The sequence below is a fragment of the Eumetopias jubatus genome, unplaced genomic scaffold, assembly GCF_037043125.1.
Source record: "Eumetopias jubatus isolate StellerSeaLion01/CBP00866 unplaced genomic scaffold, mEumJub1_p1.0 scaffold_13, whole genome shotgun sequence".
Taxonomy (NCBI): Eukaryota; Metazoa; Chordata; class Mammalia; order Carnivora; family Otariidae; genus Eumetopias; species Eumetopias jubatus.
The window spans coordinates 106,919,756-106,933,561 of NW_028274819.1; the positions used below are offsets into that span (position 1 = coordinate 106,919,756).

Genomic DNA, 13,806 nt, shown 5'->3' on the forward strand with positions numbered 1-13,806 from the left:
CACAAAAGGATGGGGGAGACAGATCACACTGAAATAAAGTCTGCCTTGTTCAGGAAAAAAAAAGGAAAGAAAATAACTCTGTCTTCTTTTTTTTATGTTTGGTAGTCTGTGCCTATAAGTGTGTACATTTCAAAAAGATACTGCTACCATTTTCAGACACTTATAGGACAGCCCAGATGCATACGATGTCTTTTTTCCCCCATTTTTTCCTTTGCTGGGAGCTATTGGAAACAAGCATGTCTGATTTGTGAAGCCATTCCAGGTCCACGGAACACAGAGTCACAAGGTTTGGTGCTGTTTGTGTCTTGAACAAGTTTTGTGAAACTGCTGGGCTGCTTTGCAGGTCAAACTATCAATCAGCCCTGCGACGACAAGGGTCAGGTAGGACCAGACTTGAATTCTGCCACATTCCCAGCAATTCTTGAGTCGGCATTTGGCATGAATCCCTACTTATCCAAAGGAAATGCACTGGAGCTCAAACTCATTCATATTCACTTGGTGCACTGCAGTTCTCTGGCGAGGCAAGGACAGCGGAGAGCTGCTTATAATGCTGTTTCCGACAACTGATTAGAATTCAGGGATGGCAGTGAATATTCTTACGGAGAATGAGACATAACAGCAATAACCTTTCTAATTACCAGGGAAAACTAATGCACTGGTGACGGAAATCACTGGAAAGAATGGCTGAGTCGTTCCTTGTGGCTATCGCTGCTCAGAAGGAAAGCAGTTACAGGACAGGTCTCTTTCCTGGTGCAACAGGACTGAGAATGGAATTCTGAGTCCAGCGAAGCAGCCTTAGAATGGGAATGTGCACCTAGAGCCTGGAGCCTGGCAGGGTGCCAGGACTCCATGGAGCCAGATGCCACACTTCCAAGGTCCAAAAGCAGGCAGAGAAGAGCGCTCGTTCTCAACTGGCTCTCTGAGGCAAAGGTGTCTCTTGTCACCTTCAGAGCTGTGTGGCCAAACTTTAATTAACATGTAAAATTTACTTTTGCGGCAGTCTGGATCTGTGCAGAGTCTCTGTACCTTAGAATATTGAATCTGGATGGTTGTGTAGCAAGCAGAGCGGGGTACGAAATTGTCTGCCATATTCCAGTAAACAGGCAATCTTTCTTTGTTACTAGCTTCGTCTCTTCTTCTGTTCACTCTGAAATTTATTATCCACACAGGAACGCTTGCCCCCTTCACGTATCCCACACACTCTGCTTGGGCAATCTTCCATATGCCTGAGCTTCATTTAGTACCTGGGCACCGATGACTTCTCAGCAGGTCTTGAATCATGATTCTGCCACTTACTACTTCCTTACCTGTACTTTGGGAATTCTAATAGCAGCCTCACAGACTTGGAAGAACAAGGGTAAAGCACCCACACAGAGTCAAGTCTAAATAAATATTAGCAAGTATTACTGTGAGTAAACATGCCTCTAGCCCAGTTCCCTCTCCTGAGCCTCAGATTCATCCATCTGTCTGCTGGACATCTCCACTGGATAGTTTATGCACACATCATTCACCATGTCCACTATGCAATTCACTGTCTCCCTATACCTTCTCTTCATGAAATCTCTGTCATTTGTGAATGACTCTATCATGAACCTGCCAGATATCTGAGGATCATTCTTGATTTCCTTCTCTTCCATTTGTGACACCCCATTAATCATTGACTTTGACCAATTTCACTTTGACTCTGAACATGCTTTCCCATCCCTTACTGTGACATTGTGGCTCAGGATCTTTGTATCTATGAGACTACTACAGACTCCTCCCAAATTTGTCAGCCTATTTCAAGTCTTGATCCCCTCAGAAGCATTCTTCATTCTGATGCCAGATTAGTACAGATAAAAGATAAACCTACCCATGCATCTCCCCACCCAAAACCTTCAGATGATACACATCTCCCATGAGATAAAGTCCAAACAGAGTACGGAGTCCCTAAAGAAAACTCCAAGAGATCTCATGGCACTTGATTCCAGAATATTCTGACCTGTGAAATTTCATTCCTTTTTTTTGTTTTTTGAGAGAGAGAGAGAGAGAGAGAGAGAAAAAAACACTCACATGAGTGAGCATATGGAGGGGGGGTTGAAGTGGTGGGAGCAGTGGAGGGTGGAGCAGCAGAGGGAGAGTGACAGTCTTAAGCATGCTCCATGCCCAGCAAGGAGTCCGACATGGGGCTCAATCTCATGACCCTGTGATCATGACCTGAGACGAAATCAAGAGTTGGATCCTTAACCAAGTGAGCCACCCAGACACCCCTATATCATTTCATTTTTAAAATATATTGTAGGAAGTAGTGACTGTGTTGTTTCTCAGAAAGTAACTTAAACATGTAAAAATCATCATTGTCAGAAGTCTCTTCATTTAAACCTAATCTGAGGTGTGCTTGCTGGGCTTTACACTCATGTTCTTTGCTTGTAACACAAAGAGAGGGATGGCCCAAATGACCTTGTTTTTTATTGTAATGACAAACCCAGGGTTTCTCTTAGGAACCTTGGAAGCCATGATCAGAGAGGGCACCAAAGAAAACTTGAATTTATAAGAACAAGGGGTTAGCATGTATTAACCATTTAACACGGATCAGGAACTAAACTAACTCTTGGTGTGTTAACTCATGTCATTCTTGGAACAGCAGTGTGAGTACAGTTCTGTCCATCTCAGAAAGCTGGAGCAGAGGATGGAGGCATAAAGGACCAGTGTGCATGTCCCTGGAGGTGGCAGACGGGGATCTGGAGCAGCCTGGCTCCAGCATCTTTACCTCAGGCACTGCCATAAAACTTTTATTTGTGACAAATTAATTCCAAACCATGTTTGCTACTTCATTTTATACCCATAACTCGTTCTTCTAAGCAGAGCTAGAAAATACAGCCAAGATAAGGCCAGTAAGAGACTAATTGTGGGAGGGAGAAGGATGGTTATTAATTTAAAACATTCTTTCCACAATCCACAAAACAACCCGTAGTTAGTATTAAGACACAGGAGTACTTGGGCGCCAGGAGCTGTGTAAGGGTTAGGGACGAAACCAAGGGTAGAACAGTTCCCCGGACTAAGAAATCAATTCCCACTATGTTGTTAAGAGATTTATATCCTAGGAAAACACCTGAATAAGATTTTTACCACATACTGTAATTGTTTAAGAGCCTATGAGAACACTGGGAGAAGTAGCAGGGAGCAAAAATATTATTTATAGATTGCACTATTCTTTTTGAAATCCAAGATCTGTCATTGGGTGGGGGGGAGAAATGCCCACAATGCCAGTGGGCCCCACCCCCCACTTAACCTGCATCAGTCAATGCGACTCTGAACGCTGAATACATACAAATGCCAACCAAAGCCAGTGCAACTATTTAAAATGAGATTGTACCATATCATTTTCTTGTTCAAAAATGTTTCTAGGATATCAGTGACCTGAAGGATAAAGTCTAACATCTTTGATAGGTTACTGGTACATAAGGCCATTTGTAATGCAGCCCCAGCGAGTGTCTCCAGCTCCGTCATTTCCCACTTTCCAGCATTCCTGTTGAAATCCAAGAACCCATCCCTTAAACACCTGCTACTCTGTGACAATGAGCCAGGCTTTCAGATTTCTATGCTTTTGCAACACTGTTTCTATTATCTAACGCTATGCTGTTCAGTAAGGTAGCCACTAGTAATTTAAAGTTAATTACAAACGAATTGAGATTAATAAAATGAAGCATGCAGCTCCTTGGTCACACTGTCCACATTTGCAAGGGTCCCTTGGTCATATGCACTAAATAGTGCAAATAAAGAACATTTTCATCGTCAGAGAAAGGTCTATTGGACAGTCCCGCTTTAAAGAGCCTCTGTTTCCTTCCATCCCTCAACTTCTGGGCCCTTCAAAGTCTTACTCATTTTCAGGTTTTCATTCAAAAGTCCCCCCTTTTGCGATGCCTTCCCTGGTGCCTCCCTCCAAGCTACCACCCACTGCATTTTTCTCACACCTCTGTTACTGTAATTATCAATTTTGCCAGCTGTGTGTGTGGTTATTTCCCCTGCTTGGGCGTCAGAAACATGAGAGAAGGGACTTTATGTTCTCATCTTCATATCCTCATCAGAGTTCCTGAATTAAAGCAATGATTTGGGGATGGATGAATGGTTTGGGATTGAAGACAAAAAGTCCCTGACCTCAATTGTATTTTTCTCCGTCACTCCCCTGAGGGAGGGAAAGAGAACGCTGTATAATGTTTTCCCGGTGTTCCACGGAAGGCTGAGAAGAAGCAGGAGCCCCTCTTCCTGACCCCTCTATGAATGTGAGTTCCTAAGGTGTGCTGAGCTCAGGGAAGCTGTATTCCCCGCTGCCTTGAACTCTTCCCTGATCCCTGGCGCGCAAATGCGGAGATGATGGCGCTCACTAGTTGTACCTCAACCCACATCCTCGTACCAATGCGTCTTCACTTCTGCCTTGTCCAAAACTCTGCAGCCCAACTTACAGAAATTTGCAAGGGAAAGCCATCTACGTACACGATACCAATCCACCTCTGTGAATGCCTTATTTCCCAGAAATTTATGAAAAGAAAAAGCTTTAATTGTGCAGTTAATATGGAGCATTTTTGGGTAGCAGTCATGATCTCTAAAACTATATATAAAATTCTGTTTGTGCACTTTGAGAGGGGATAATCTTTGCCTGCTTTTATTCCTACTGGAATAATTTCCTTGCTTCACTGCCATTCAACACCAGGAAACTACAGAAAGCTATGAATAGACTATGAAAATTATTTCTAAACAGGACAAATCCTTCTAGCATGCTTTCAGGGTGGGCTCTTGCACAGATGAGGGAAAGCAAGACAGTCTGGTATAGCAGAAAGGAAACAAACTAAAGAGAGGGGAGGACCGGTGTTCAAATCTCAACCCAGCCCAGGCAGCCCTGGGTGGCTCAGATAGTTAAGCATCTGCCTTCAGCTCAGGTCATGATCCCAGGGTCCTGGTACCGAGCCCCATGTCAGGCTCCTGGCTCAGCAGGGAGTCTGCTTCTCCCTCTGCCTCTGCCTCTGCCTCTCCCCCTGCTCATGCTCTCTTCTCTCTCTGTATCTCTCTGTCTCAAATGAATAAATAAAATCTCAACCCAGCTCATGTATAGACTTTCCTGAACTCATTTTGTTGGGAAAAATAGGGCTTGGGTTATGGTCTGACTTATAGTCACAGAGCCACAGTTATGCTCAGGTAGAGAAATAAGACAGGAAACATTAAATTTCTCTGCTTAATCAATAAAATGAGAATTACACATTTCCAGAGACAGACTAGGACAAAAATTTTGAGTCAGATCAAACTCTAGTCTATGGACCATTTACGTCAGAATTACTGATGGAGATAGGTGATTGTCTCATTTTCTAGGGTTGCCATAACAAAGTCCCACAACCTGAGTGGCTTAAAACAATAGAAATATATTTTCCCACAGTCTGGAGGTGGGAAGTCTGACATTAAGGTGTCAGTGGGCCTGTGCTCTGTCTTCTAGCTTCCGGTGGTCACCAGGAATCTTTGGTGTTCCTTGGCCCATAGCTGATGACCCCGGTCTCGGCCTCCATCATCATGTGGCCTATACCCCTGGCTCATCATGCTGCTCTCTTCTGTGCATGTGTGTTTATGTCTCTGTCTCTCCCTCTCTTCTTAGGAGGATATTGGTCACACTGGATTATAGGCCCACCTGTTCCAGGATGACCTCACTTTAACTTACATCTTGATGTCACCTGCAAAGACCCTATTTCCAGGTGAGCTCACATTCATAGGTAGCAGGGATTAGGGCGTCAACATAATTTTTTGGAGGATGCAATGCAAATCACAACAATGATTATTAAAAATTCAGATCCCTGAGGCCTACCTCAGACCTACTGAACAACCCCCTGTCATTCCTGATACAGTCTCCCATGCACCTTCAATGTACCATAAATTTGAGCATGTTGGTGTAGAAGAGCAATGGAGGGCCGAGATGATGGGTGGTGGGCAGGGCCAGAATGATGGTGAGGCAAGTGAGGCACTTCCCATAGGTGTGAAATTTAACGTTAGTTGGTTTGTTTAAGTAATCTCTACACCCAACGTGGGGCTCGAACTCGCAAACCCAAGATCAAGAGTCGCATGCTCTTCTGACTGAGCCAGCCAGGCACCCCTCATGTGTGAAATTTAAAGGGTCACCAAAAAGGTCAATAATCAAGATAAATAAAATTTTAGTGCAATATTTTTAAAAATTGAAATCAATGCAAAAAAAAAGTCCGTGAAGAACAAAATATCAAAATTTTAAATAAGGACAGGGTCAGCATTACTCTGTTTTCCTTTTGTCTCAGGCCCCGACGTGGGTAGTAGGGCGACTAAGAAAGACTGCATCTTGGGGCACCCGGAGGGCTCAGTTGGTGAATCGTCCATCTTAGGCTCAGGTCATGATCCCAGGGTCCTGGGATCTGGGCTTCGAGGGGGCTCCCTGCTTCCCCCTCTCTCTGCCCCTCCCCCTGCTCGTGCTCTCTCTCTCAAATAAATAAAATCTTAAAAAAAAAAAAAGGAAAGGCTGCCTCTGGACAGTTAAGAACATTACTGCCTGAAAGTTTAAAGATGTGGTCTTGCATTCCTCCGGCTTCCCCAAAGTCCAGCAGAATTCCTCTGTGCACATCTGCCTTGTCATAGTGAAATTTAGGGAAATCAAAGGGGTTTTGCCCACGTTTGGGTCACAGCAGGTAGGCAAGAGAAAACCCACATAGGACTGAGTCGCAGGTGAGGTGAAGTAAAGGGAAACAAGAAACCAGCCCAAGAGGTGGCTAGTGGAAATCCAGGCCCTTTGAAACACACATTCCTGTCAATGCTGGGGCAAGTGGTGGGGCAGATGTTAGTTCCTCATTTAGGTGTTAGCTGGGAGATTTAGCCATTTACATTTTAGGATTAAAAGTTAGGGGGCTCTAAAAGGCTAGAAATACTTCAGCTGTTGGTGACATGAATTTCATATAGTATCAGGTTCATTGGATATTGTATTTATGGCTGGTTTTTCTACCAAGACCAAAAAGTGATGACCTTTGAAGGCAGACATTTGATTTATTTTTTACTTATTTATTTTTAAAAGATTTTTATTTATCTATTTTTAGGGGGGTGGAGAGAACGCAGGAGAGGATCAGAGCAGGGAGGGACAGGGACAAGCAGACACCGTGCTGAGCCCAGAGCCTGATGTGGGGCTGGATCTCAGCACCCTGAAATCATGACCTCAGCCGAAATCAAGAGTCAGACGCTTTACCGATGGAGCCAGGCAGGTGCCCGAAGGCAGACATGTTAGTGTGAATGAGTTGAGAAGTGGAACCTCTTAGGAAGTGGGTGCATCCCAATCAGTGGTCCCTGGGGGTCTGGGAGCTTAACGCGCTCTCTGGGCACACTGACGTTGACAGCGATTGTTGTAGACACTCAGATATCATGCTCTGACTAACCAACAAGAGATCCCTTCATGAGGCCCCCAGGAGGATCCAGGAAGGGCTGGACTCTGAGAGCCAGTCCTAATTTAGTTTCCCGCCCAACACATGCCACCTAACCCCAGACCTCGCAGCTCCTGAGCTGGTGTGGTTTTTACACCTCCTTCCTTCCCGCTGGTCTCCTTGCCCACAAAGGAAATGTAATGGGGGATGCCTTTGCAATCTTTCTTTTCTGGGGAGTTACCTTTACTTTCTGATAATCAGAAAGATAATCAGATCTCTAATCAGAATATTGGAGATAAGAAAGACACCAAGGTAATGGCAGAAGTGTTCTAAATCAAGAAGAACATAAAAAGGTCTTTAGGCAGACATAGGGGCTTTCAAAGTTACTATGTCTGGAGATGATATTTCAACTCAGGAAATGTGTACATGTGGGCAGGGGACGTAGGGGGTGGGCAGAGATTTTCTTGTTTATCAGCATTTATTCCAATTCTGTTGAATATCTTATTGGGTCACTTTCCCTTGACAAATTCACAAATAAAGATTAAAAAAGGACAAATATATTGAAAATTAAAAGTGAGCAAAAAGAATGCAATAAAAGAGTAAGAAAATAAGACATTGTCTATGTCTTAGACCCTCTCAACATTTATGATAAGGCATAGCAGGCAGAACATTGCAATGGAGCCAGCCAGACCTGGGGTCATATTCTGGGTCTATCAGTTGATATTCTGTGATCTCAAGCAAGAATCTTAACCCATTGGTTTTGTCATTTGTAATACAGCAGCTGTAATGTCCTCTTCATGGGGGTGAACGAACACAACATGGGCTGCCCTTGATAAAGCACCTGGTGCAGTGTCTGTGAATTCCTCTCCCCATAGACTCCACTGCTTCATTGACCTTCCCACTTCATAGTTTGGTTCCACACATATGCTAAGACCTCTGGATTAAAAAAAAAAAAAGGCCTATCTTTAACCAGACCTTTCCGTTTGTATTGCGAAGATGTAGACATGACTCTCTGGGACCCAAGTGCAGGATGAGGTGTCTGGACAAGCCAGAGATCTAGATGCAGAGACGAGAAGACAAGGGATCTTGACCTGAGAGAGGGTGATAAGAGGAGGCAGAATTTCTCTTTCCAAGGGAAGGAAGGAATAGGGGGAACCTGGGCTTGTCTAAGTTCACCCTGTCACTAGAGACTTAGGTAAATCTCTTACTCTTTCTAGGCAATTGGGGATAATACACAAATTGCTTATCTTACTGGATAATTGTGACAGTCTAAAAAATTAATGCATATGACCAGAATGTTTGATATGTAAATCGGTATTAGTTAGGATACATTTTGGCAGCTACAACCAAGAGCTTCCAGATGAAAGTGAATTAAACAAGACAGAAGCCAGTCTTAAATAGATACTTGTTAAGTGGATAATTGGCTCAAGGTACTATCTCTGCCCACGTTGCTGATGTTTTCTATAGACTTCATCTCTTTCAATTTACAAATTAATTCTACATTAATTCAATTCTACAAACACTTAGTGAACATCTACAATGCCAAGTGATGGCGAATAATGGGGAACATTGGGGAACAGAAATAAATACAAGCTCCTTTCCTCAAGAGGCTAGTTGTCCTGAAGATACACATACACATACACACAGTACCTCATATCCCACATATTATAATTAAAAACATCATTCCAAGAATGGAGGACTATTTCATTGCAAAAACCATTGAAATACTGGAGACATTTTTCTGAATGTAAGTTAAGGCATGTATTTCGAGGAGTTTGGGTCATATAAATTTTAGCTGTCAGAAAACGATGAGGAGATCAGAAAGTGAATGGACTGTGCTGCTACCAAGGGCAAAATCCTATTTAAAACGGGCTGTCCTTTGGGATCCACCAAGTGGAATCACACAGTAAATGCAAACTGGTAATCCATCACTGGTGTCTCCACTTACCAACAACATCACACTCTACTTATGAGCCACTCGTGACTGGAATCTTACAGAATTTTTCTTACTCAGTCCAGAGTGCCCACTAACTCACTGGGTTGGCTGAATATCTTTTTTTGTCTGTGACCCAGGGGAGATGACTGACACTGAGCAACATCAGCCTGGAAGCCAACAAAAGGAGCTGAAATCAGATTAGCTTGGTGTTGCTAAGTCTTGCTCTCATGCAATCTAGAATTACAGAGCAAGAAGCAGTCATATTATTAGCTAAACACTGTCACATTCAAACCATGCAGAAATGTGGCCATTGAAGAGCTGGTACGAAGGTAATTTTGTCCATTTCATTTTTCGTATGCAGTATCTAACATATGCCATGTCACAGGAAGTCTGGTTTATGGCATTCCATAAATAAAGACATGACATCAGCTGGCCAGTGAATGTCCAGCTGGTGGGTAACCTATATCTGGTTTACAATTGTTCCTTAACATTTTCTTGCCATTATTTCATTTTTCCTCACTCTTCCACAGGCAGTGGATTGAGAGCAAGTTTCATCACTCTTTAAAGGGCTTTGCCTCTGCCAAGAATAGGGACAGGAAGCTTCCCCTCAGGGTCCTGTGCAGTCCCTATATCTGGGTAATCACATCTGTGGGTGTTGATACTGTGGTCCAAAGGCACCACCTCCTTATTGTTCTTTGGCTTTAGGACCATCCAAATCCCTAGTTCTCAATACTATCAGACTTGCTGCCTGATGTATATGGAAGTAGTATTTACTATCTTGAAATGGAATTTCACGCATCATTTTTTTAAATAAGTAATATGCTCTAGTTGGGACACCTGGGTGGCTCATTCTGAAGTGGCCAGCTCTGGATTTCAGCTCAGGTCATGATCTCAGGGTTCTGGGACTGAGTCCCACGTCGGGCTCCGCATTCAGTGGGGAGTCTGCTGGAGGATTCTCTCTCTCCCTTTCCCTTTGCCCCTCCACCTGCTCGCATGCTCCCTCTGTCTAAAATAAATAAAATCTTAAAAAAATAATATGCCCTAGTTAAAAGAGAACTAAAAGGAGAAATAAAAGTAAAAACAATTAAATAATTTATTATAAAATGATAAATATTTCAATATGTTAATGTGAGAAAATGACTGTACCAGAAAACAAAACGAGGTAGTCAGATGCAGGTTTGTGAAGAATTGTTGTGAATGCAGCAGGCATGGATGTGCTGGCTCCATGCTGGTTGCACTGGCTACTCAAACCCTGTGACTGGTATTGCCATCAGCAATACAAATTTCTCAAATGATGAAACGCTCTTGGCACAGTTCCAAACCAAACAAAGTATAGTCTTCTTTCAAGTTACGTGGTAGTTGCATTCCTGGAATTTAGTATATAGTGAAATGAAACTGTACAAAAAATACTTTGAATTTATACATTATACAGAGTTAGATTATAAGCTTAAAAATTATCAATTTTTTTTTTCTTATATGAATATCCAGTAGGACATTCAAAAGTCATGGAAATGGACAAATGTGGGAAATGGGACCGTTCCTCACAGCCTTACAGACTGTTTAGCACCCTTGGCCTCAGTCTGCTAAACACCTGTAGGGCTCCTTAATAACCATGACAACCAAAACATCTCCACACATTTCCAAACTGTGACAAATGCTAATTTAGAGAAGCCCCCATCCCCCCCCAAAAAGAAATTAGTCAAGAAAGAATAAATAGAGAAGAGTCCTGGGAAAATGGCCATCAAAATAGCCTAATTTTTGAACCTCTATAAATTCATCCATAAAAGTAGAGAGATGCTGGGAGAGACAATGTAAGCAGAGAACAACTATCAAGAATGGGGCAGGGAAGGGTGATGGGGACAGCACATGAGAAGTAGAATAAGCTGGCTGATTGCTTTATAGTTGTTAATTAACGGTAAAAGGATAGCACTTCAAACCAGATTCTGAGAAGGGAGGGGAAAGAAAAGAAGGGGTTATAACCCAATTTCAATATATTTATAGTGGGGAATCACTAGAGAGTAAAAAAAAAAAAAGAGAGAGAGAGAGCGAGAGCTTATGATGGTGAAAAAAATATTAGTATAAAATTAACCTTTGGGACAAAAATGAAAACTCTCCTAGTACTAAAAATATAATGAAGAAAAAGCAGGGGAAAAAATAGAGCATCTAATAAAGCTGCTGAGATAATTATGGAAAAAGATAAATTTGGATTCATTTCTCCTACCATTTAAAAGGAAAAAGGACGTGATATTTAAGATAAAAAAAAAATAGTGGGGGGAGAGCAAGATGGCAGAGGAGTAGGAGACCTAAATTTTGTCTGGTCCCAGGAATTCAGCTAGATAGGGATCAAACCATTCTGAACACCTACGAACTCAACAAGAGATTGAAGAAAAGAATAGCAGCAACTCTGAACAGAGAAGCGACCACTTTCTGGAAGGTAGCACGTGCGGAGAAGTGAATCCGAGGCGATATTCGGGAGGATAGACGGTGGGGGAGGGGCCTCCGTCGGCCGCTTCCGGCAAGTGCTAGAGCCGCGGAGCACAAAATCGGACCTTTTAGAAGTCGGCTCCGCGGAGGGACGTCGCTCCAGGGGCTAAGCGGGGGTGGAACCCTCGCGGGACAGTGTGGTCTCAGGACCCTCGGGGTCACAGAGAGACCAGGGGTGCCTGAGTGCACCAGAGCTCCCAGGGATCGGAGCGGGGAAGCCGGCTGCAGAGACGGAGCCGAGGCGCGGGCTCTCAGCTCGGGGTGGCCATAAACTGTGATCCGCGGCCCAGTCGGGCCACTGCTCCTCCAGCAGGGACCCCACAAGCGGCAGATCCGGGGAGACTCCCCTTCCTCCCCCGGGAGGAGCGGCGCGGGAGCGCACCGCAGGGATCTGCTGGGTTTGGAGACTCCACACGGGGTCGGGTGCCAGAGATAGAAACGCTCGGTCACAGGCCGGGTGAGCACGGAGTGCGGCCGGAGACTGGGGACACGGGAGTGACTGCTTTTCTCTGGGGGGCGCACTGAGGAGTGGGGCCCGGAGTTCCCAGCTCCTCCGGGCGGAGACTGGGAGACCGCCATTTTCACCCTGGTCCTCCAGAGCTGTGCCGAGAGCTTGCAGGGAACAAAAGCTCCGGAGAGCAAACCCGAGCAGATTACTTAGCCCATACCTGGCAAGGGCGGGGCAACTCCACCTCCAGCAAAGACATTTGGGAACCACGGCAACAGGCCCCTCCCCCAGAAGATCCACAAGAACAGCCAGCCAAGACCAAGTTTACCAATCAATGAGAACAGCAGAACTCCAGTGCTAGGGGAATACTGCCCATAGAATTCATGGCTTTTTCCCCATGATTCTTTAGTCTTTCAAAGTTAATATTTTAAATTTTCTTTGTTTTCCTTTCCTTTTTTTTTTTTGGAATTTTTCTTTTTCCCTTTTTGAACCAACATCTTATAAATCCCTTTTTTATGTTTCATTTTTAGAGTCATATTCTATTCCTTCATGGTACTTAACCTTATTTTTGGTATATATGTATAAGTTGTTCTCTCTTTAAAATTTTGGGATACAGTTTCTTCTAACAGACCAAAATATACCCTAAATCTCTAGTGGCTTTGTTCTAGTCTCCTGCCTGATCACATTCTCTCCCTTTTTTTTTTTTTAAATCTTCTTTCTTTTTTCAAACAACTTTTTTTTTTATACTCTTGAGTTCTTTTATTTTCTTTACATTTATCATACCGTGAATTCATAAGGAATGGGTTCCAGCAGTTCGGGCTCCTTTCCATTAGTTCTCACAAAGTGTGCCTTGCTGGGTGGGGCAGGCTGGCACTTCACTTGAACCCAAGTACCTTTCTCTTTGGCTTCCTTCTTTTTCTGATCATTTTCCTTCACACACTTCAGGAAGCTATTTCAGCTCTTTGAGTGTTTAATATGCTCAATGCGTACATTAATTCTCTTGGTAAGAATCTCGCCCTTAACTTGTTTGTTTACAACACTGCCAACAGCATGCTGAGTAACATTGTAGACTCTTCCAGTTTTGCCATGGTAACATTTAGAGGGCATTCCTTTTTGAACAGTGCCCATTCCCTTGATGTCTACAATATCACCTTTCGTATAGAATCCCATGTATGTGGCCAAAGGAACAACTCCATGTTTTCTAAAAGGTCTAGAGAACATATAGCGGGTACCTCTCCTCCTTCCCTTTGTGTTGGTCATTCTGGCGAATTACTGGAGGATGGCAGTTCCAGCTGAAAGGCAACCAATTTCTTATCTTATCAATTCCCTTTATAAAATCTTTTATAATTTTCATCTTTACAATCATATTCCATCCCTTCATCGTATTTACCCTTATTTTTGTACATATTTAAGTTTTTCTTTCTTTAAAATTTTGGGAGGCACTTTCTTCTAACAGACCAAAATATGCCCAAAATCTAGTGTTGACCTATGCACCAGCCTGATCCTATCTGGTCATATTCTGTTTTTTGTTTTTTTAATCTTTTTTC

General features: G+C 43.3%; 1 pseudogene; it reads right to left on the reverse strand.

Annotated features, from left to right (window-relative positions):
* Window positions 1–13,049: 13,049 nt before the first annotated feature.
* LOC148162699 (large ribosomal subunit protein eL21 pseudogene) lies at window positions 13,050–13,519 on the reverse strand (annotated as a pseudogene).
* Window positions 13,520–13,806: the final 287 nt, after the last annotated feature.